Genomic DNA, 22,991 nt, shown 5'->3' with positions numbered 1-22,991 from the left:
GTTCTCACGCCTCCGTTCAAGTCAGCCCTGGCAGATCTAAGGGCGTCTTTGTCTCCAGACTTGAAGGCAGCATTCCGTGCTCTCAGGAGCTCATGTACCTCCCTAGTGAACTAGGGTTTGTCGTTGGCTCTTGTGGTGATGTTTTTGACGACGGTCACATCTTCCATGCATTTGGATATGTATCCAGTCACAGACTCTGTGTATTCCGTCAAGTTGACATGATAGTTGGTAATGGCAGCTTCCCTAAAGACAGTCCAGTCTGTGCAGTCAAAACAGTCTTGGAGAGCTGAGGTGGCTCCCGCTGGCCATGCTCTGATCTGCTTCACAGACGGCTTGTTTCTGGTCAATAGTGGTCTGTAAACTGGGATTAGCGTAACAGAAAGATGGTCCGAGTTCCCCAGGTGGGGGTGGGGAACTGCTCAGTTCTATTTAGCTGTGCATATGACACCTGAAAGTATTTTATATGCACTCTTCACTTTTTAATTAATTAATGATTATTTTTAATGGGTTTTTATTATATTATTTTTATTTTATTTTATTTTTTATTTCTTTTTAATGATTTTATTGCCTTCTTGTGATTTTATGTAGCTGTGAAGCACTTTGAATTGCCCTGTGTATGAATTGTGCTCTATAAATAAAATTGCCTTGCCTTGCCTCTGAATGCCTGTTTGATGTTGGTGTAGACTTGGTCAAGAGTGTTCTCTTCCCTGGTCGCAAAGTTCACATGTTTGTAATAATGTGGAAGTACCGTCTTCAGTTTGGCCTGATTGAAATCGCCAGAGATTATGTAGACAGTGTCTGGGTTAGAGTTCTGCATTGAGCTGACAGACTGATATAATATAGACAGTACTTCCTTTGTGTTCACACTGGTTGGAATGTACACAGCTGTGATGTTGATGGCTGTGAATTCTCTTGGCATGTATAATGGTCGACATTTAAGTGTAAGAAATTCAATGTTCTCAGAACAGTGGCTTGAGACAATTTCGGCATTTGTACACCGATTGTTATTGATATATATACATACGCGATTTACCGCTGAGAGCATGATTCCTGTCCGCCCGAAATGTTGTTAGTCCGTCCACCTGAATAGCGTTGTCCGGAACGGTGTTATTGAGCACGTCTCTGTGAGGATGATGGCGATGCAGTCTCTCACCTTTCTTTGTGTTGATAAATCCAGTCTGAGGTAGTCCATTTTGTTTTCCAGAGAACGAACGTTGGATAGCAGAATAGAAGGAAGTCCTGGTCTGTATGGGTTAGCTTTTAGCCTGGCGCTGATACCCGCACGACTGCCCCACTTTCTCGGTCTAGCACACCGCTTGCGGCGGCTCCAGTGTCGGCCGGTGGGGGGAGGGGAGTCCGCTGCTTTGCAAGCCCCTGGATCTGGCCATTGTAGAATGCCTAGCTCGCGGAGTGTTACGGGTTCCAAAGTCAAAGTAACTCCAGAAAGATTATCGGAGAAGTTGGAGTTTCGTAGCCCAAGTAAAGTAGTCCTGTTATAGACTATTCTCGTACAAGACTGTGACGGTACTGACAACATATTTAACAAAAAACGCACATCGCTATCGGGAGCTGGAGTAGCCGCTGCCTTACGTGGCACCGCCATGTTTAAAGCTGGTGCAGTTGCTAGTGCAGTATATTCTCATTTTGCAACAGTTAATGTGCCAGTATCCTTCTTTGATCTTATTGGTCAAATTAATGCCGCCTGTTACGGTGAAAAAATACAACGACTGGATCGGATAAGATTGAGAGAAAAGAGAGGCGCTCCCAAAACTGAACATTAGCATTACATCAGCCATAATGTATTTGTGTAATTATTTCTCTATTATTTTCGGGATCTACAGGGAACGTTTCAAAGATCTACCAGTCGATCGTGATCACTATCTCCTTTTTTTATTTACAGTTTTGCACATATCACACATACATCACACACAAGGTGGACAGCGCTTGTCCACAAGACAGGGGAAAACAACAACCAAAAAAAAAAAAAAGACAAAGGGGAAAAAAGAAAATACATAAAAAGTTCCTACCTATTTCGCAGAGGTTTAATTATTAAGTTTTACTGTGTCTATGTACTTATGTACTAATGATGATGTAGACCTGACATCCAGCTGCTTTAAGTGTTGTGTACTTATACTTTCTTCAATTGTTAAAAAGTCTATTATCTGATCCAGCCATTGTAAAAGAGTCGGTCCTGACTGAGATATCCAAGTAGTGAGTATACATTTTTTTGCAAAGTAACACAATATTGCAAAAACACATTTCTTTGCGTAAGGAAGCTCATTTCCCATCCCATAATTCAACAAATACAACATAGGGCATAAATCAAAAGTACATTCACACATGTCTTGAATTGCTTTATGAATCTTCTCCCAAAAAGAATAAACAACTTTGCAGTCCCAAAATAGATGCATAAATGTCCCCAGTTCAATTCCACATTTCTTGCACAAGGGAGAATTTACTCCATCAAACTTGTTAAGCTTAACTGGGGTTATGTAGTATTTATAAATAAATTTATAATTACTTTCCTTAACTTTAATATTTGTGGCCACAGGAGAAGTAAAGTCTGTACACAACATTAACCAATCTTTTTCACTGAAATTCTTTTTTAGTTCTAGTTCCCAAACTGATTTCAAGGACAGAAAAGAGTTCTGTGATCTTTCGGCTAACATTTTGTAAAAAAAGAGATATCTTCCCCTTAACAGATGAGGCCGAGGATATAAACTGTTCCGGCTCAGTGGGGCAGAGTCTAAGTTGTCCCTTTGCCTGCAAATTAACCATGATGTGGCGGACTTGCAAGTACTTAAAAAAAAATCTGATCTAGGAATTTGATATTCTCTAGAGATGTCAGCAAATGATTTCACAGACTCAGAACCCTTGTCAAACATGACGGAGAAAGTCTTCAAACCGTTAAGTGTCCAGTTTCGAAAATTAGTTTGTGAAAGAGCCAAAAAATCTGGGTTAAATGCAATAGGAGAGTTTACACTTATAAAACTGTCTTTGTCTAAGAACCTGTTACAGTCCTGCCATGCTTTCAGAGTGGCATGTAGTGGAGGCATCCCCTCTACAGTTGTCGGGGGACGTAATGCCTTAATATAAAGTGTAGATATAATCTCCAATGGATAGCATGTTAACGACTCAAGTGACACCCAAAGAGCGCTAGTTTCTAATTTCCAACATAAAATATTTCTAACCTGGCAGGCCCAGTAATACCACTGAAAGTTAGGGAGTCCTAACCCCCCTTTAACATAGGATTTAAATAACGTAGCTAGCTTAATCCTGGGTGTTTTGTTTTTCCATATGAATTTTGTTAAAGATTTATTAATTAGCTTAAAAAAGAAAAACGGGACATAACATGGCAACATAGTAAAAACATAAATAAACTTAGGGAGTATACTCATTTTGACAACATTAATTTTACCAATGAGAGAGAGTGGGAGAGTAGACCAAGTCTGCAGCTTCTTTTGACAAACCTCCAACAAAGAGTTGTAATTTTCCGTAAATAGATTTTCTGAAGAAAGTGTTACTTGTATTCCAAGATATTTGAAACCATATATTGACCAAGAAAAAGGGCATTCTTTTTTAATGTCATCGTCCATCATAATATTAAGTGGGCAAGCAATTGATTTTTGTAAATTTACCTTATAACCTGAAACTTTAGAGAAAGTTTGAATATCCGCTAAAACATGAGGCAATGATGACAGTGGGTCAGTAACAAACAATAATGTGTCGTCGGCATAAAGTGAAATTGTATGAGAATGTGTCTGTGCAGTAACTCCATTATTTCAGAGGATTAGTTCTAATCATCTCAGCAAATGGTTCTAGTGCCATAACAAATAGTAATGGAGAAAGAGGGCAGCCTTGCCTGGTACCTCTTCCTAGTTGCAGAGGAGCTGACTCCACATTATTAGTATAAACAGTGGCGTTTGGGGAGTTATATATTGATTTAATTCATTCAATGAAGTTCTGACCTAGCTTAAATTTTTCTAATACTAAAAAAAGGAAATCAAATTCTAAACGGTCAAATGCCTTCTCGGCGTCAAGGGATACTAATAGGGAGGGCGTTTTTTCTTTATTTAGAAGATGTATAATGTTGAATAGCCGTCTGGTATTGTCAGATGAGTGACGCCCTTTGATGAATCCAGTTTGATCTAATTTGATTAGCTTGGGTAAAACTGATTCTAGTCTTTTAGACAAAAGTTTTGTAATAATTTTATAGTCACAATTAAGCAAACTTATAGGCCTATATGAGGAACAACTCTGGGGATCTTTATCTTCCTTTAATATCACAGAAATTCTGGCTGTTTTCATAGAAGCAGGAAGAATGTTGTGAGTATAAAAGCTGTTAACCATTAACATAAAGACAGGTTTGAGTTGTAGCCAAAACATTTCGTAGAATTCTCCAGAAAAACCATCTGGGCCAGGAGATTTGTTTGCTGGCAGTGATTTTATAGTAGCAAGTACCTCCTCCTCAGAGAAAGCATCGTTTATAATTTGTTGGTCTGATACGGTGGCCTGGGGGAGATCTAAACGTTCCAAAAATGTTTTTACCTCAGAGGCTGACACGTTTTCGGATTTATATAAGTTACTATAAAAATTAACAAATTGTTTATTTATTTCTAAAGGGTCATATACTAAGTCATTCTCAGTTTTGATAGCCATTATAGTTCTTCTAGCCTGTTCCTTTTTCAAGTAGTGTGCTAAGAATTTACCTGGCTTGTTTCCAAATTCATGAATGTTTCGTTTCAAAAACATGCTTCTTTGTTTAATATAATTAGATTGGTCTAAATTAAAATTGCCTCTTGCTTTAAGTAAGTTTTTCCAATTTTCTTCAGATTGAGTTTGCTTATGTAGTGCCTCTCTATATAGCAGCTCTCCCTTCAAATTATTTGTAATTGACTTTCTTTGCTTATTTTTATATGAGGAATATGATATTATATATCCTCTCAAAGTTGCTTTTGCTGCATCCCAGAGTATATGAGGAGCTATGTCAGATAGGCCTACATTGTGCATAATAAAGTCTTCAATCCACTCTTCCATTTTCTTACAAAACATTCTATCTTCCAAAAGTGAGTTGTTGAACTTCCACGTTTTAGACTTGTATGCTTTTTGTAATGATATTTCCAAAGAAACCATAGCATGATCCGATATGGAGATTTCGTGTATTTCACAAGAGGAAATCAGATTCAGACAGTTTTTTGGGAGAAAGAAATAATCTAACCGAGAGTACGTTTTATGTCTGTTAGAAAAAAAAGTATAGTCCCTTTTCGTGGGATTTTTAACTCTCCATACATCTACTAAACCTATTTCATGTCCCAAAGCATTCAATATTTTTGCAGATTTAGAGTTAGACCCACCGGAATGAGAGGATTTATCTAAGCATGAAAGAGTCCCCCCCTATTAGTCCCAATGTTGTGCAATGAGAGTTAAAAAGTGAGATCATATCAGAAATAAATGAAGGCGTGTCTTTATTAGGAGCACATATATTAAGCAGTGTTAATTCTTTATCTCCTATTTTCCCTTTAACCAGAATATATCTTCCCTCTGTATCTGAAATCTGTTCCATGAGTTCAAAGGGTGTGTGTTTATAAACTAGGATAGCCACTCCTCTACTATTTGTTTTGAAAGATGAAAAAAATATTTGTCCAACCCAGTCTTTTTGCAGTTTAAGATGTTCTTCTGGTGTAAGATGGGTTTCTTACAGTAGAGCTATTTCTAACTTTTCTTATTTAAGTGCTGTGAGTATTTTGGTTCTTTTAATAGGATGTCCTATACCTTTAATGTTCCATGTAACTACTTTTAATGGTATCATGATAACTTTTTATGGAAAAACCTTAAGAAAATACTCTGAAAAACCTTCAGGCTGTGATAGGCAGGATTAATAAAAACAAAAAAGGAAACAAATAAACATTCAACACAAAACCACACACATTCATACACATTTAGATCTACAAAGTTCCATCTGCACCACCAGCTAATTTGGTGGCATCTTGTGGTGAGAGTTGTTAGTTCAGAATTTAGGGTACCTGTAACCACGTTTGTGCACATACCCCAAAAAAAGCAGCTTGAAAGCCCCCCCTCCCCCTAAATTGTCCAAAATTAAACAGATCCTTTCCAGTCATGTCCAAAATGAACTTATATTTAGCTGCAAAATAATCTCAATCAGACCGAGCCATACTTTCACTTGTTCCATCACGGAGCCTACCGTAACCAATGTCCAGGCAGTGCGCATCTTCATATCAGGGGGTTCATTCGGCCAGCATAATCCTTTTTTCATTGCGAGTTCATTCGGCTTTATAATGTCCTTTTTCTTCTAATGCTTGAATCGCCGCCCCTGGGGTTGGGAAAGTCGTAGTGGACTCGTCCTCGTTGAAAATCTTTAGTTTGGCAGGCGCCACAATGTGTGATTTGATCCCCTGGGCCTTTAATTGTGTCCTGATTGGTTTGTACATCGCTCTCTGCTTCCTCACCTTGAGCGTGAAATCATGATCGAAGTAAATCCTTGTATCTTTGAACATCACCTCCCTCTTTCCCCATGCAGCCTGCAGCACACGCATTTTCATGTTGTTGTTAAGGAAGGCAATGATAATCGGACGGACAAAGTTTTCTCGCTCTTGATAAGTGCGATGTGCACGAATTATGTTCAGTTCATCAAGCACTCCGAGTTCTTTAATCAGTTGCGTGAGAAATCCCACCATGTCCTTCCCCTCACTTCCTTCAGCGACATTGTAGATGCACATGTTATTTTGTCTCGACTTATTTTCCAAGTAGTCAGTTTGCTCAACAAGTTCATCAATTCGAGACTTCATCCATTCCATAGTTTGTTGATTATTGGCTCCAGCATCATCCAAATCGCTCACACGACTTTCCAAGTGATCTACGCGCGTTGTTGTCGCTTCAAGCTTTTCGTTCAGCTCAGCCGTTTGTTGCATAATCTTCTGAATGTCGCGTTCAGTCTCCCGACGAAAATCTTTCAATTCCGTTTTCAACACTTGAAACTTTTGGCATAAGGACACTTTCAAATCAGCAAAAAGTTTGTGCATTTCGCCCTGTGCGGCCATGTTTCGGCTTTCGTCTGCCCCCGTTTGTTTGTTTGCAGATTTCCTCTTCTTTGGTTGGAGTTCGTGGAAATCTTTATCTATCCCGGAGCGGAGATTCATTACTTAGTTATCTCACTCATTCATTTTCTTTACAGCATGATTTTAAACGAGAATTAAGTCTTATTAACAGGGGAGGTAGCGCGGGCTTATTCAAACTGCTGCCATGTCACCGGAAGCAGATCTCATCTGTCTCCACCCAGTTTAAGACCACTATCTCCTCTGTTATTTGATATCAGTATTGAACCACTAGCACAGCTGATTAGGGATGAAGATGATATAAAGGGGATTAAGGAGCCAAAACAGTACCCTGCGGAGCCCCAGTACTGCATTCCAGTGTTCCAGAAACACATTTCCCCATCCTGACATACTGTGGTCTGGCAGACAAATAGTCTATAATCCATGATGTCAGGGAGGGGGCCACACCCATACCGAGCAGCTTGTCTTTCAGTATGGGAGGCCGTATGGTGTTGAAGGCACTGGAGAAGTCAAAGAACATGATTCTCACATATGAACCAGGCACATCCAGATAAGCATATGCCCGATGCAACATGTACAGAATCACATCTTCCACTCCTATGTGTTTCTGGTAGGCAAACTGGAGGGGATCAAGAGCCTCAGCAACCTGCAATCTCATGCAACGAACAAGAAGTCTCTCCAAGGTCTTCATGATATGAGATGTCAGAGCCACCGGTCTGTAGTCATTCAGCTCCACCGGTTGCCCTAATTTGGGCACTGGTATGAGACAAGAAGTTTTCCACAGTACTGGGACTTTTTCCATCTGAATGCTCATATTGAAGAGCCTCTGAAGAGGGACTGCTAGTTGACCAGCACAGTCCCTCAGAAGCCTTGGACAGACTCCATCTGGGCCTGAAGCCCTCCCTGACTTAAGTCTCCTGAGCTCAGCTCCAACCTCCTCTATAGTTAGACACAGAGGTTGTAGCGGAGGGATGGCGACAGGAGTGATGTTGCTATCAACCATAGAGATGGGGGTGGGGGTGCAGCTGGACAGAGGAGGGCTAGTGGTGGGAGCAGCCACAGATGTGGAGATGCAGCTGTGCTCAGGATGCCTGCAGGTTGAAGCTGCCGCAGAGGTGGAGGTGTGGCTGGGTTCATAAGGCCTGGCAGTGGAAGCTGCCGTAGAGGTGGAGGTGCAGCTGGGCTCAGGATGCCTGGTGGTGGAAGCTGCCACACAGGTGGAGGTGTAGCTTGGCTCAGGAGACCAGGCAGTGGAAGTTGCTGCAGAGGTGGAGGTACAGCTGGACAGAAGAAGCTTGTTGGTGACAGCAGAGGTGGAGGTGCAGTCAGGCGGAGGAGGAGGTTTGGCGATGCAGGTTGCCATTGAGGTGGAAGTACAGCAGGGCAGTGGAAGCAGTATAGAGGAAGCAGCTGTAGTGGTGGGGGTGGAGGGAGCAGCAGCAGAGGAGGGAAAAGCCACACTGTCAAACCTGTTGTAATAATGGTTGAAAGTATTGGCTCTGTCCACATCACCTTCTACAGACTGAGAGTTCTTCAGTCTGTATCCAGTGATGGTCCTCATGCCCCTCCACACCTCCTTGGTGTTATTGTTCTCCAGCTGTCTCTAAACCTTTTTCTTGTACTCCACCTTAGCTCGACGTAATGTCTTTTTAAGCTCCTGTTGTACACTCCTCCGCCTTTCTCTATCCCCATTCTGGAACGCCCTCTTTTTCTGCTTCAGGAGGTCTTTGATGTCACTGGTGATCCATGGTTTGTTATTTGGATAGCACCTTACAGTCCTGACTGGAATCACAGTGTCTCTACAGAAGTTAATGTAGTCTGTGATGGTGCTGACCCTCCTGTCCATGTCAATGTCCATTTCTTCTTCCTCCAGTAGTACAGCCCAGTCTGTGACATCAAAGCAGTCTCTCAATGCATCACTCGCCTCTGGTGACCACTTCCTGAAAGATCTGGTAGTAACAGGAAGTCTTTGTACACACGGTCTGTATGTGGGTTGTAGATAGACCATGCTGTGATCAGATCTACCCAGTGGTGGAAGAGACACTGTCCTGTAAGCCTCCTTCACGTTAGCATAGAACAGATCTAATGTCTTTTCTCCACGTGTTGGACAGTCCACATACTGTACAAAGCCAGTCAGGCAGGAGGATAGAGAGACGTGGTTGAAATCCCCTGTGATTGCAATGAATGTCTCAGGATGCTGGGTCTGTATCCTAGCAACGGCGTCATGGATGACGTCACACGCCGCCCTCGGTGGAATGTAAACAACGATGACGACTGTGTATGGGAACTCTCTGGGCACATAGAATGCACGGAAACCAACTGACAGCAGTTCGATGTCTGGACAACAAACCCTCTCCTTAACGGTCACATTGCGGGGGTTTACCCATCTCTGATTAAAGAACAGTATAACACCCCCGCCTTTCCGCTTACCGCCGCTCGTACTCGGGTCTCGATCCGCTCGTACGGCTGTGAAGCCGGGTATGTCCATACATGAGTCTGGTGTGTTGTCGTTCAGCCAGGACTCAGACAGACAGATCAACTGCTCTCCTTATACAGCCGTTGGTTCCGCACAAGCGCCTCTAACTCATCACACTTATTTGGTAGCGAGTTAGCGTTTCCCATAATCACAGAGGGCAGAAAGGGTTTGTACTTCCACCTCCTGTTGTGCCTCTTTGCCTTTAGTTTCGCTCCAGCTCTGCATCCACGGTACAGCTTTTTAAGCTCGGTTGGAATTGGATGTTTAATTCCACGTCCAATCCTTGACAGTGCCAACAGTTCTTCTCTTGTGTACACTGCTTTAGTAGTAGTGCACATTGTCAAAAAAATTAATTAAAACAAAAAAACAGATCACCAAAAATAACTAAAAATGTTTAGATAGAAACAAAAAATGAATAATGACAAATAATCATATAAGCGATGAGAAAAATTGAGAGCTACACAGACTTGCTGCCGATAAGGTCGGTACATAGCAACCGAATGGAAAGGCAATGGAGATTCAATTCTGTTCTTCTGGCCGAGGAACATTATCGTGATTTTATATATTTCCAAATCTCAGGGGCCAACTTATTTCTTACATTTCTACTAAAAAAAGAACTGAGAGTGCCTGCTCCAATGAGCTTTTGAAGGAAATCAAGGACATGGATGAACAGTATGCTGCTAACCCTGATCCTGATATTTATAAAAAACGACTGTCTTTACAGACAGAACTTGACTTGATTACCGCTACTTCTGTAAGAGCTGCCCTACTTAAATCTAGACAGCATTTTTACGAATCAGGAGACAAGGCCGGCAAGCTTCTTTCATATCAGGCTGGGGCTGAGGCATCTTCTAGACTTATACCAGCAATGAATTCCAGCTCTGGTGTAACTACCACTGACAATAAGGGTATAAACAAGCCCTTTGCTGACTTTTACACTGCTCTTTATACATCTGATTGTCCACCCTCACCAGATATTATATCAGATAAAATAAACTTTCCCTGTGTTACAGAAGAATTTGCAGAGCAGCTTGGCGCCCCAATTACTACATTAGAGGTCCAAGAGGCCATCGGTTGTCTTCAGGGTGCCAAATCACCAGGGCCTGATGGGTTTACCACCGAATATTATAAAGCTTTCTCTACTCTGCTTAGCCCTTTTCTTAAAGAAATGTACAATGAGGCCTTCTCTCTTGGTTAACTTCCTAGCACCTTGTCAGAGGCTACGATTTCACTTCTTCTTAAAAGGGATAAAGACCCTTTATTATGTAGCAGCTATAGACCCATTTCACTTTTGAACGTTGATTTTAAGATTTTAACTAAAGTTTTGGCATTACGCTTACAGCGGATACTACCCTCAATTATTAATATGGATCAGACTGGTTTCATGCCCGGGAGGCAGTCCTCTTGCAACACCAGGAGGCTCTTTAATATCATCTCCTCCCCTAGTGCTACAGTTCCTGAAGTCGTTGTGTCCCTTGATGCTGAAAAGGCCTTCGACAGGGTTGAGTGGAGCTTCTTATACAAGGTGCTGGGCAAATTTGGACTTGGTAGGGCCTTTGTTGACTGGGTGACACTCTTGTATTCCTCACCTAGAGCCTCAGTACGGACAAATGACATTCTATCCCCCTCCTTTCCTCTGAGTCGCGGTACCAGACAGGGCTGTCCCCTCTCCCCGTTATTGTTTATTTTGGTTATTGAGCCCCTAGCCCTCTGGCTACGTGCAGAGGCCTCTTTTAAAGATATAACAAGATTTATATAGTTAATAAGGTTTCTTTATACGCTGATGATCTTCTATTGTATGTTTCAGACCCTATCTCCTCCTTTCCCATTATTCTAAATATTCTTAACGAATTCAGCACTATATCCGGCTACAAACTTAATTACCAAAAAAGTGAACTTTTACCCGTTAATGACTCTGCCAAAACCCTTCCGTCCTCAATAGTACCGTTTCGTTGGTCTAATAATGGTTTTCGTTACTTGGGCATTCAAATTGTACTATCGCTTTCTGATCTGTACTGAGTAAACCTTACCCCTTTGATAGATAAGACAGAAGCTGACTTTGCTCGCTGGTCAATTTTGCCCATTTCACTCGCTGGGCGAATAAGCTTGGTGAAAATGGTGATTCTTCCTAAGTTTCTTTACATGTTTCAGCATCTCCCAATTCTTCTCAATAAGTTGTTTTTTGTTAAATTAGACAAATTGATTTCAAACTTTTTATGGGCTGGGAAGCCTGCCAGAATTAGTAGGTCGGTTTTACAGTCTCCCAAAGAGAAAGGAGGATTTGCCCTCCCAGTTTTTAGATATTATTACTGGGCCGCAAATGTACAGAAACTGGTATTTTGGATGAATGATGAAGAAGACACTATGCCGGCCTGGGTTCAGTTGGAGAAAAAGTCCTCCCAGTTCTCACTTCGCTCAGTCTTGTGCTCACAACTTCCTCTCCCGCACTTAACTAATTGCCCTGTTGTATCCACTTCTTTAAAAATATGGAACCAACTTAACCCTGGTAGTTTTGGTCACTATATCATTCACTCATCTCTCATTCATCTAAGTTGACTATACACAGGTTATTTTTGTTCGTCTTAAACTGCATTCCTATATTTAGAAATTCTATGTCTGAAGTATGTGACAGATTGTCTGTTTTGGAGTGCATCACTATGTGTATCCTGTCACATTACAAATTGTGATTATGATGGCGGATGATGATAACTTAATTGAAAATCTCCTTTTGTGATTACAGATTCTGTCAGAAAAAATCCTGTCGCTCGTGCTTCCACTGAACATGATGTCTGCAAGCATGCCATCCGGTGGTTCAACCTGGCAGCAGATAGGGGAACCTCAAGCAGACGCAGAAAACACGAGGTTCATCCTGCTGACCATGTCTAAGCACAGCACAGCTCATGTTATGCCAGTTCTTGTTTATTTTTTTTATTGTTCATTTAAATGAGTGTGTGAGTATTCATAAATACATTTAAGAATTTCCATCATGTGTGTCCATTATCTTATTAGCCACTTGTAGTGATGTGTTGGTCAATCTGGTGTTTGTGCCAGCTCTTTTAAGTGAACTTAATTCCACTTAATTGGTTGTATCCAACCAATCATATGATCACAAGGATCATACTCTAATGTCCCATATATCTGTAACCTCCACCAGGGAGGTTGGTGGAGGTTACTGTCCTGGTATGGAGGATGAGGGAGGCAGGGAGAGCAGTACAGCACAATGGATAGCAGATGAGATGAAGTACCCAGAGAGAACCCATGCATGTACAGGGAGAACATGCAAAGCACATGCAGAAAGACCCCTGGCTGGATTCTAACACCTGCAACAGTGCTACCAACTGCACCACTGTGCAGCCTCAAAACTGTACATTTACTCCTAATAATGACCCAATTTTAGGTCTTTTGCAGCTTCACAATAAATCATTTTCAGGTGTATAAGGCTAAACTGGTGGGATCTTTATGGAGTCATTTCTAGTTGGTAAGCAAGTTTTTATTTGTATCTACTTTTGTTAATAAATTTATAATAAATAAAGGTTCTGGAACAAATGCGTCCAGCTCCATTATAAGTATCCGCATGTAACCAGAGAAAATGTTTTTTTTTTTAAATCCATGTTTTTACATAAAAAAACTCAAGAAGATGTGAAGAAAAACATATAATGCCCACAGCTGCAGCAGCAGGTTGCCACTAGTGCAGCACCATTCTAGAACTGTGTAACTACATAGCATCGGTCTTAATTTCTTTACACTGGCTCCCAATCAGACTCTGTTCAAAAATCCTAGTTCTAGTGCTGTCACGCCCATGGACTCATTTTTTAGTTTTCATGTTCTAGGTTATGCTTTTGTTGTCAGTCCATGTTTAGTTTTGCCTTAGTTTCCCTTCACTCTGTTCCTTAAGTTCACTCACGTCACCTGTGTTTTTTCCTCAGCTGCACTCACTCCCCAATCACTCCCAGCCCTCTATTTAGTTTCCTGCCTCCCCTGTCGTTTTTGTCGGAGCTTTGTGTTTGTTACCTGCCTTGACCTGATTCCCGTAGTTCTCCATGTTCCACGTCGTTTTTTGCAAGCAAGTATTTATTTATCCCTTGCCATGTCAAGTCTTTTGTTTGTTGTTCATAGTTTTGATTTTTGAATCCGGCCCAGCCGCGCCTTTTGTTTGTTACTTTGTTTTTTTTTGTGAAATAAATCACCCTTTTGCCTTTGAAGTCCGCATCCGTGTCCACCTTCTCCACCACACCATCCTGACAGAAAGCTCCGACCAATATGGACGCGGCGGACTCCGACCGGTTCTGGGACCTCTATACGGACCTGTGGCGAAGCATTGACCAGGACTCCGCGTTTGCCAGGCTGCGAGTGGCTGCGGAGCTCCTGGTCTTCCTTTCGGCGAAGCGGGGGCTCCGGGAGTGGAACCACCTCCTGGAGGGTGTATGGAACCACGCCGGGACCGTGCAGCGCGATGCCTCGCTGGACGTTTTTGGCTTGGAGCCGCACGAGGTAATTGAGCTGTACGGCGACTCTCCCTCCTCTTCCTCAGACTCCCAGGACCCGCAGCCCCCGGACCCAGCAGCCACAGCCACAGTGTCCCGCAACCCACCAGTCCCAGAGCCGGTCCCAGCCGTTCCCGAGCTGGCCCCGGCCCCAGCCGTTCCAGAGCTGTCCCCAGCCGTTCCAGAGCTGTCCCCAGCTATAGAGGCCTCCGGGCCTGACCCCGAACCCGACCAAGAGGCCTCCGGGCCTGACCCCGAACCCGACCAAGAGGCCTCCGGGCCTGACCCCGAACCCGACCAAGAGGCCTCCGGGCCTGACCCCGAATCCGACCAAAAGGCCTCCGGGCCTAACCAAGAGCCTGACGGAGAGGCTACAGGGGCCGACGAAGCCTCGGAGCCCATGGGACCCCGACCCATGGACTCGCCTCTTCGGGTCCCTCCCTCCCACCCCCAGACTTTGTGGATGTCTGGGATCCATCCCTTGAAGGGGGGGCTCCCTCCCTGCCGGATGTCTGGTCAACCGTGGGACGGTCCCCGGCTCCTCCTCCCGCCACGCAGAGGGAAGTCTGGGTGCCAACCAGACCACCGCCTGCTACTACATCATCGGGGATCCGGGCGTTCGCCGGACCACCGCCATCTCCTGCCGCCACGCAGAGGGAAGTCTGGGTGCCAACCAGACCACCGCCTGCTACTACATCATCGGGGGTCCGGGCGCGCCGGACCACCGCCATCTCCTGCCGCCACGCAGAGGGAAGTCTGGGTGCCAACCAGACCACCGCCTGCTGCCACGTCATTGGGGCTCCGGACGTCCGCCAGACCACTGCCTGTTCCTGCTATGCCGTCTCCGGTCTGGGCGTCCGCCAGACCATCGCCTCCTGCTGCCCGAAGCCGGTACCACATGGCCGTCTTTGGTCTCCCGCCTGGCCGGCTTCGAGCCCCGCCCTCCCACCCTTGGACTGTTGTGGGGTGTCTGGGATCCACCCCTTGAGGGGGGGGCTCTGTCACGCCCATGGACTCATTTTTTAGTTTTCATGTTCTAGGTTATGCTTTTGTTGTCAGTCCATGTTTAGTTTTGCCTTAGTTTCCCTTCACTCTGTTCCTTAAGTTCACTCACGTCACCTGTGTTTTTTCCTCAGCTGCACTCACTCCCCAATCACTCCCAGCCCTCTATTTAGTTTCCTGCCTCCCCTGTCGTTTTTGTCGGAGCTTTGTGTTTGTTACCTGCCTTGACCTGATTCCCGTAGTTCTCCATGTTCCACGTCGTTTTTTGCAAGCAAGTATTTATTTATCCCTTGCCATGTCAAGTCTTTTTGTTTGTTGTTCATAGTTTTGATTTTTGAATCCGGCCCAGCCGCGCCTTTTGTTTGTTACTTTGTTTTTTGTGAAATAAATCACCCTTTTGACTTTGAAGTCCGCATCCGTGTCCACCTTCTCCACCACATCATCCTGACAAGTGCTCATAACTCTGCATGGTCAAGCCCCATTTATTTGTAAGACCTTCTGAAGCCCTACAACAGCGAAAGGAGACTGTGCTTTTGAGAATGTTGCCCCAAACTTTGGAAATTTCTCCTATTGGATTTATGATCTGTGAGCAATGTGAGCTGTAACCTGCTGCTGACTGGGAATATCTGTTTCTGTTTCTAGCTGTGAGCTAAATGGGTGAATGGTGAGATTGTGAGACAGGTTTGGCAACTTCCACATCCTCAGACCCTCATGCAAGAGGTGCAAAACAAAGGCATGAGATGAAAAAACACCTTGCTAATGCACTTTATGTTGGCCCTCCAAATGGAAGACATGCAAAGTTATGTGCATGTTATTACAACCTCTTCATTTGAAAGTGCTTGTGTAGCTCTGTTCCATTCCAGGTACCTTTCTATGTGTTTGGGATATATCTTAATAATCTGGAGTGTTATCAGTGGGCTCTGTTAATCTAGCTTGATACCGAGTACTAGTACACAATTTGTCACTCAGAGAAATGCAGGTGATAGTTGACCCATTTAGTCTTATTTTTGTCAGTTCAAAATGAAATGCATTCATCTTTGGTATATTTTACATAATTTATTTCCTTTTTTAAATACAGCATAATTTCCCAGTTGTTACTTGTCAGTTGTACTGTGGTTTTGTACTTTATCAGGAACACTCTCCAAACATGGTTATTAGATCCCTTCAGGGCAGAAAAAAAGCTTGTTTGTATTGAGGCAGTCTGCTAGCCGGCCTGTACTTCCTGGAGGGGGGAAATAAAAACCCTTCCCAGGTAATTGTGGCTGTGATGGGTGTGACTATGAAGAATGTCAAACAAAGAGAGTAGTTGCTTGTCAAAGGGGAGAGTATTGTACCACCTTATCTTCATTACCCACAGCAAACACAAGCTGTGAGCCAGTGTGGAAGCAACCAGCTGTACCTGCTGAATTAGGAGCACTGACAGTGGAAAGGTAGGCCTTTGTTTTACTGTGACCTTGATGTGTGACTGGCCACCCCTCTGCTTGTTCTTAATTTGAATGTCAACTAGAAACACTCCAAAGTTTCTGCTTAGTGTTCTGGTGTAAAATGATATGTGCTGCTGAATTTAGAGGTGGAATGTACATGCTGTGAAGTGAAGTTTGCTGTGTGGTTGTTCAAGCTTTGTCATGGTTCAGTTGAAAAGAATGAAGCCTCTGTTCTTGGAAAGATTGACGAAAAGATCCGGAAGGATCCATGTTGTGTGGTCTGCTCACTTGTAATCAAAATGTTATTCATAAGATTAGTCGCAAGTGTTGTTTGAGCTTTTGTATTTTTTTTTAAAATGAAGTACAACATACACTATATTGCCAAAAGTATTCGCTCATCTGCCTTTACACGCATATGAATCTAAGTGGTATCTCGTTCTTTTTTCTTTCTTTTTTTTTTTACCAATATAGTGATTGATTTTGCAGAGTAAATTTACAGAAATATACACTCACAGGGGAACAATGTGAACAATACAAACATCCCTCCCCCACCCTCAACAGCATACACATACAGGGGTTAAAAATTAAAATCACAATAATTAAGAAGAAAAAATTATGTTAATAATAAAGTAAATTAAACCATTATAAAGAGGTGTGCCAGTTTCATACATGCTGTCACTTTGTCAACCTACTTCGTTCAATTACAGTCTGATCACATTCCAGGAATCTCATAAAGGTGTCCCATATTTCCCTGAATTTATTTAGTTTCCCTTTGGCCAGATAGGTTAGTTTCTTCAGTACCAGGCATGCTGCCATTTCTTGGCGCCACATCATAGGTGTTGGGCTGTCTATATTCTTCCACCTCATTGCAAAGGTCATTAAATTCTTCCCCATATATAGGTCACTTATTTTAGCCAAACCTCTGCTTGTCCATAGTTTAAAGCTATGGTAGGTAATCCTAGAGAGCTAGCAAGAGAGCTAGCAAGATTCGAAAGTGTCCACTCCTCTAAGCTCCACCCCCCCCTCCCCATTCCGTCAGTGCTTCATCCAAAGCCGGTGGAACCGCATGCGCACATGGAGCAGGGAGCCGGCAGAGGGGGGCGTAGGCAGAAAGCAGAGGCATCTGATTGGTTTTTTGTAGGCGGTCAGCTTTTTCTCAGTCCTGCAGCTGCCACAGAGGTCTGATTATTTTCGTCCCTTTTTCTAAATACATCTTGTATAGATTTCTCTCAGGATAGATGGACCATTTCACCCAGTATTACAAAATGTGTTTCTGAACAGGATTACCTACCATGTCTTTAAATCCACCATCGGCTCGTCCAGGTACAAAGTTATCATTACAATAATTAAGAAAAAAAGAGCAAGGGTAATAATAAAGATACTAATTCAACAAAACTTCACCTCCACACATCCAATACCTATCGGCTATTGGGTGTGTCAGATCCCCAAAAAGGAACAGAGTTGGAATCGTCATTATTATATTTTCACATTTTTGATCCAGAGGAACCGGATTTTCAAACCACACAGGTGTCCTGATAAATATAGGTTTCATATTCGCGTGTGGAAACCAAGATAAAACCCATGTGACATTGCATTTAACAGTAGTATTCCCTACGTGAGTTCCACTAGCATTAGTAAATCCACCACTTGTGAAGCATTCAAACTCACCATTGTAGTCTATTCTATAATCAGTGGGAGGCCCATCCTGTGATGTACTAAAATTAAATTCAGCACAAGAAGACTCCAATCTGTGGCCCTTCCCTTTCTCAAAAATGATGTAATTTCTTTGCCCCAAACAACAATCTGCACTTAAAGCTGCAGTCTGCAGGATTTGTTGTTGTCATACGTAAAATCCTACTTTTTGGCATTTTAAGAGTTTACATGATCTATCAGAACGCTTGAAGTTGAAAACGGTGACCTCCGTAGTCGCAAAATGCAAGAAATGCTTATTTTTTAACCGAAAAATAAAAAGTTATTCAACTTCCTGTCCCGCCCCATCAAAACACATGAGAACTCGTGCACGTCTACGTGCACGCCAGATGCGCTTACACGACTCCTCATTCATCAACTCACCTGTCATTTGCGATCATGGAAGACACAGTAAGTAGACTAGCCCGTAATGAAGTTCAATAGTCTAGATAAATAAGCGTGGGGACGAGCCTACCTTGTATCGCGCGTGCACAATCGGTGATTGACAGGCAGCAGAGCCCAGCTCGTAAACCTGATTGGTTACCTTTTACCAGTCCGGTCTGCAATTTTGTAAACAAACCTGCTGGCTTTGGAGGGACCTAGCGGGACATATAGGGGACCTAGAGAACTCTTTTTTTTTTGTATTGGGGTATTTAATGTACTACTTTCAGAATCCCCGGACAGTTCCAGGCATTATGCTTGAAAAAGAGTTGCAGACTGCAGCTTTAATCCCACACATAGGAAGCTTAAACAATAACCATTTATCCTTCTGAGGTGTAAACCTACCTTCTCTGCATTCCCGCTGCTGGACCACCGCACCGTAAGGTGTGTGGTTCTGGAACAACAACAGGCAATGCTCCTGGAGCGTCTGCGCATATGAGACACTGTCGATGTCAGTTCTCTCGTAGTGTACCATGCCCATCTATACCACATACTCTGTGCTGCCTTCCCCCACAAACCATCTTCCACAGTTACACTGTCTTTCTGTCTTCACATGTGCATGTAAGCTCCATATGTTCTTAGATTAACACGACTATTCTGTTCTGTAGTGCAAATGGTATCAAGTCCCCCTTGACTATCATGACAAATCTTTCCATCCTCAAATCCATTGTGATCAACCTCTTTCTGACATGAGGACAACATGGTCTTACCAGATTGCACCTTCGTAGTGGTGTCCAGAAGCGGTGATCCATGTCTCCTCCCCATCCTTTGTTCCAATGTACTGTAATTTAAACTTATCAGATACACACCCACGTTTAATTTTAGTTTGTGTTGCTGGCAAAGTTCCTGGCGTGGCATGGTCTGAGTGGGTGTGTATTGTTGCATCATACTCATCTGACCCAGGTTGGCTACTTCCCCTCCGGGGTGGCTTCATCACGGGAACCCTTCCAGCCCCTCCTCTTTGTGGGATCATGTCCATCATCTCCAGACATTAGTGTCAGGGATCTTAACACATTCATTTTGTTCATCCTTTCCCTCGGATTTAACCTTGGCTGTGTTTTTAGTCCAAACCTCAGAGCAGTGATTCAAGTGGTACCATGTGTTGCTACCTTGAACTGCCGTTGACGTTACTCGTACCGCTGTGTACGGTCCTTCTCGTTTTGGCTCGTGCCACTTCCTCCGGAACACTTTGATGTACACCTGGTCACCTGGTACCACTGGTCTCTCAACCAGCTGTTCGAGATCCAAGTCAATGGCCTTCTTTTGTAGATAGATTTTTCTATGGATAGCAGTTAGTTGTCTCATATAAGCTTTCAACTCTGTTTGCAATGACTTAAGTGCCCTTTAAAGGGACCCCTCAACTGAGGGTCAACCTGTTCATTAGTGCAAGAGGCAAAGCATTAACCCAGTTCAGTTTAGTTGAAGCACATATTTTAATTCAATTCAATTTTTTCAATTAATTTTTATTTATATAGCGCCAAATACAACAAATGTCATCTCAAGGCACTTAGATAATAAAGTCCAATTCAAGCCAATTGGAATTCAATTGTAATCATAATTATTCATAAAATAATCCAATTCGTTCATATAGAGCCAATTCAAAAACAGTTTCCTAGCTAAGGAAACCAACAGATTGCACTGAAACCTTTTTTTTTTTTTTTTTAATCAGTTTTACTTTCTAGGTTTCATTGACTTTCTCAACCATGCCCTGAGTCTGTGGATGATAAACGGCCCCACAGCGCTGCTTAATTCGCAGCTGCAGAATGCCTTTTGCAACTTTCTGCACAAACGCTGAGCCATTATCTGAGCTATTCTCTGATGGAATGCCAAACCGAGGAATCACTTCTCTTACCGAAATTTTTTGCCATAATTGCTTGTGGTTTTGCCAATGCAGATACGCTGCACAGGATTTTGATAATTGTTGCATCTTGTGATTGGAAGATTAATGGATTCTCTGTTTGTTCCCACTTCACTCCTAAAGCATTTTTCATCATGGGCCCCAAATCCTTTGCTTTAAAATTCTCATTCACCAACAAAGTAACATGTGGTGCAGATTCTGGCACATTGTACCATTTAGAAATAAATGGATTTGGTTCCATATTCATGATTTCCCCTTGTTTTCCAATGATAATGTACTGAGTTGACAAATTTATCTCAGAGTGTTCTGTTTGTCTGTCCCATCGCTCTTCGAACTCTCCACTTTTTGAAACATCAGAATACATACAATGATAGTCGAGTGTCGGTTTTCTTGCTTTTGTACACTGGACTCAAATGTATTTTTCCCATTTGTTAAATGCAACTGTTACTGGCTCAGAAATATCCCCCAACCAACAGATTCTTGCTGTGTCTCTTTGTGTTAACTCTGGGAACTCCAGACCTTCTTTATCCATGATTACACCTTGCAGGGAACACCAAATCAAAATTTTTAGTTTACACAAAGCATCTCTCCCCAGCAAGTTAAGGGGAGTCTGACAAGATACCCCGATTGGTATTCTAATTTCACTTCCCTCTGTGGACAGACTGTACTAGCTGCTTAATTCCCGAGAATCCTATTGTCTCAACAAATTTGTTTGACATGGGGAGGTGTGTAGCATATTGTTGACTTACACAAGTGTAGGTGGCTCCAGTGTCCACCAACATCGGAGTTGACTCATCCTCGATTAGAACCTGCAGCATCGGTTCTTCATCAGCTCCCACCATTCCCACCATTACAACCGGGAACTGACCCTCCCCTTTAGGATTCTTTGGGCACCCCTAAAAACCAAACTTTGGACTCACCCATGGATCTGCCAGGCCCCTTGCTCCACCCCGCAGGGACTGGCCACGGTCATGCTGAATATTCGGGTTTCCTGGTGCTCTCGGACATCTGTCAGCAAAGTGTCCAAGCTCGCCACAAGCCCAACATGTTCCCATGGACCTTCGTCCTCCAGGTGCGCCTCTTCCGAACCCTCGATGGGGTCGATAGTGGACTTGTCCCCGAGAACGTTGTGTGTGGTGGTTGTGGCTTGACATTAACAATTTGTACTGGCAGTGGTGTTTGCAGTGGATATGGTGGTTGTGTTATAACAGCTGGTGTGAAAGGTGAGGTTCATTACAGCTCAGGGTGGAAGTACCTGTTCAGTGGCCCCCGGCGTCAGCAGGGCCTGACCTTTTACCTTCTGCTTCCCTTGCAGTTCTCCCAACTGCAACTGTGCCAGTTTTCTTTGTATGTTTTTATCCTGCTCCTTCAGTTTTAGTTCACCTTGTCTTTATTTTTCAACTGCATGCACCACATAATCCCGGAATCCCGCATTTGACATTGATTTCAGTCCTACCATATCCTCCAGCCTCCCCCAAACTGGGTCTTGATGTAGTGATTTTTGGTGATCTGAGGCATGTGCTGTTGCTGAAGCTGTTGAACTTTTAGGATACTCAAGAGATGCCTTTTGAACTGGTGATTTTTGATAATGTGGGAGCTGTCTCTCTGCATCCTGATTTGAATCAAAGACAGCCAGGTCATTATGTTAACTTGATGTGGCCACTGGGTTACCAGGATGTTCAGGTCTGCTTGATATAGCTACTTGTACCTCCGGACATTCATGTTGTGTCTTGTGATCTGTCATTTCAAAATCTCCTTGAATGTTTACTACCCCTGTCAGTGATGGACATAGTCCTGCAGGGTCATACTGATTGATCTTATCTACTTCTACCTGTTGCCTCCACAGTATTGCTACACCCTCTCTCTTTCTTATATTCTTATATAATTCTTTCTGTGGCAAAGACCTTCACTTTGAAACAAGTTTAAAACGTTTAATTCAAGCTCTCTCTTTTCCTGCCTCTTTTTGCTTTTATCTCTTGGTTTGTGATGTTTGATTCTTTGTTCCATATCTTCACAGGCAAGCACATAAAAAGTGCCTTCTTTTGGCCATGGTGAAGGCAGTGTTTGTTTTTCCCATTTTAAATATATTTTTTTAATATCTTTTAAATGTTCTGGGTACTTAGCACTAATGATTATTATTGATGTTAAATTCATTGCTTCACCTAGTTACTTCCTCCCCCTTTGTTTTTTCTCAAAACAACCCTTGGATGTCTATGTTTAAGCTTAACTTAACTAGCTCGATACTAGTTAACGTAGATGCAGCCAACTAGGCTACTGCCGGTGCTAATGTTAATGTTAACCTGTGTTAGCATAGGCTTATGCTCTAGGCTCTTTGAGGCCAATGCTTATTTAATGCTAGGCTAATTTAGCTTGTTGCTACTGTTAATACTAGTTGGGAAATGGGTTAATATTAGCTTTATTGCTAATGCTAATACTTGCTAACTCATGCTTATTGAGAGCCAGCTTAATATTAGCTTTATTGCTAATGTTCATAAATGCTCAACCTGTTTTGATGTTACTCAAGTTAAGGGCGTTGCCCTAACT

General features: G+C 42.9%; 1 protein-coding gene across 1 annotated transcript in view; it reads left to right on the top strand.

Moving 5' to 3' along the window:
* The first annotated feature begins 16,305 nt into the window (after positions 1-16,305).
* Positions 16,306-22,991, top strand: part of cers3a (ceramide synthase 3a) — a 114,369-nt gene continuing 107,683 nt past the window's right edge. Inside the window, exon 1 of the mRNA XM_075459957.1 lies at positions 16,306-16,465. The gene's annotated coding sequence lies outside the window, so the exon portion shown is untranslated. The remainder of the gene's footprint in view (positions 16,466-22,991) is intronic.

Source organism: Odontesthes bonariensis, chromosome 1 (genome assembly GCF_027942865.1).
Source record: "Odontesthes bonariensis isolate fOdoBon6 chromosome 1, fOdoBon6.hap1, whole genome shotgun sequence".
Taxonomy (NCBI): Eukaryota; Metazoa; Chordata; class Actinopteri; order Atheriniformes; family Atherinopsidae; genus Odontesthes; species Odontesthes bonariensis.
The sequence above is the reverse complement of the archived record's forward strand: the minus strand, read 5'-3'. Positions and strand labels throughout refer to the sequence as shown.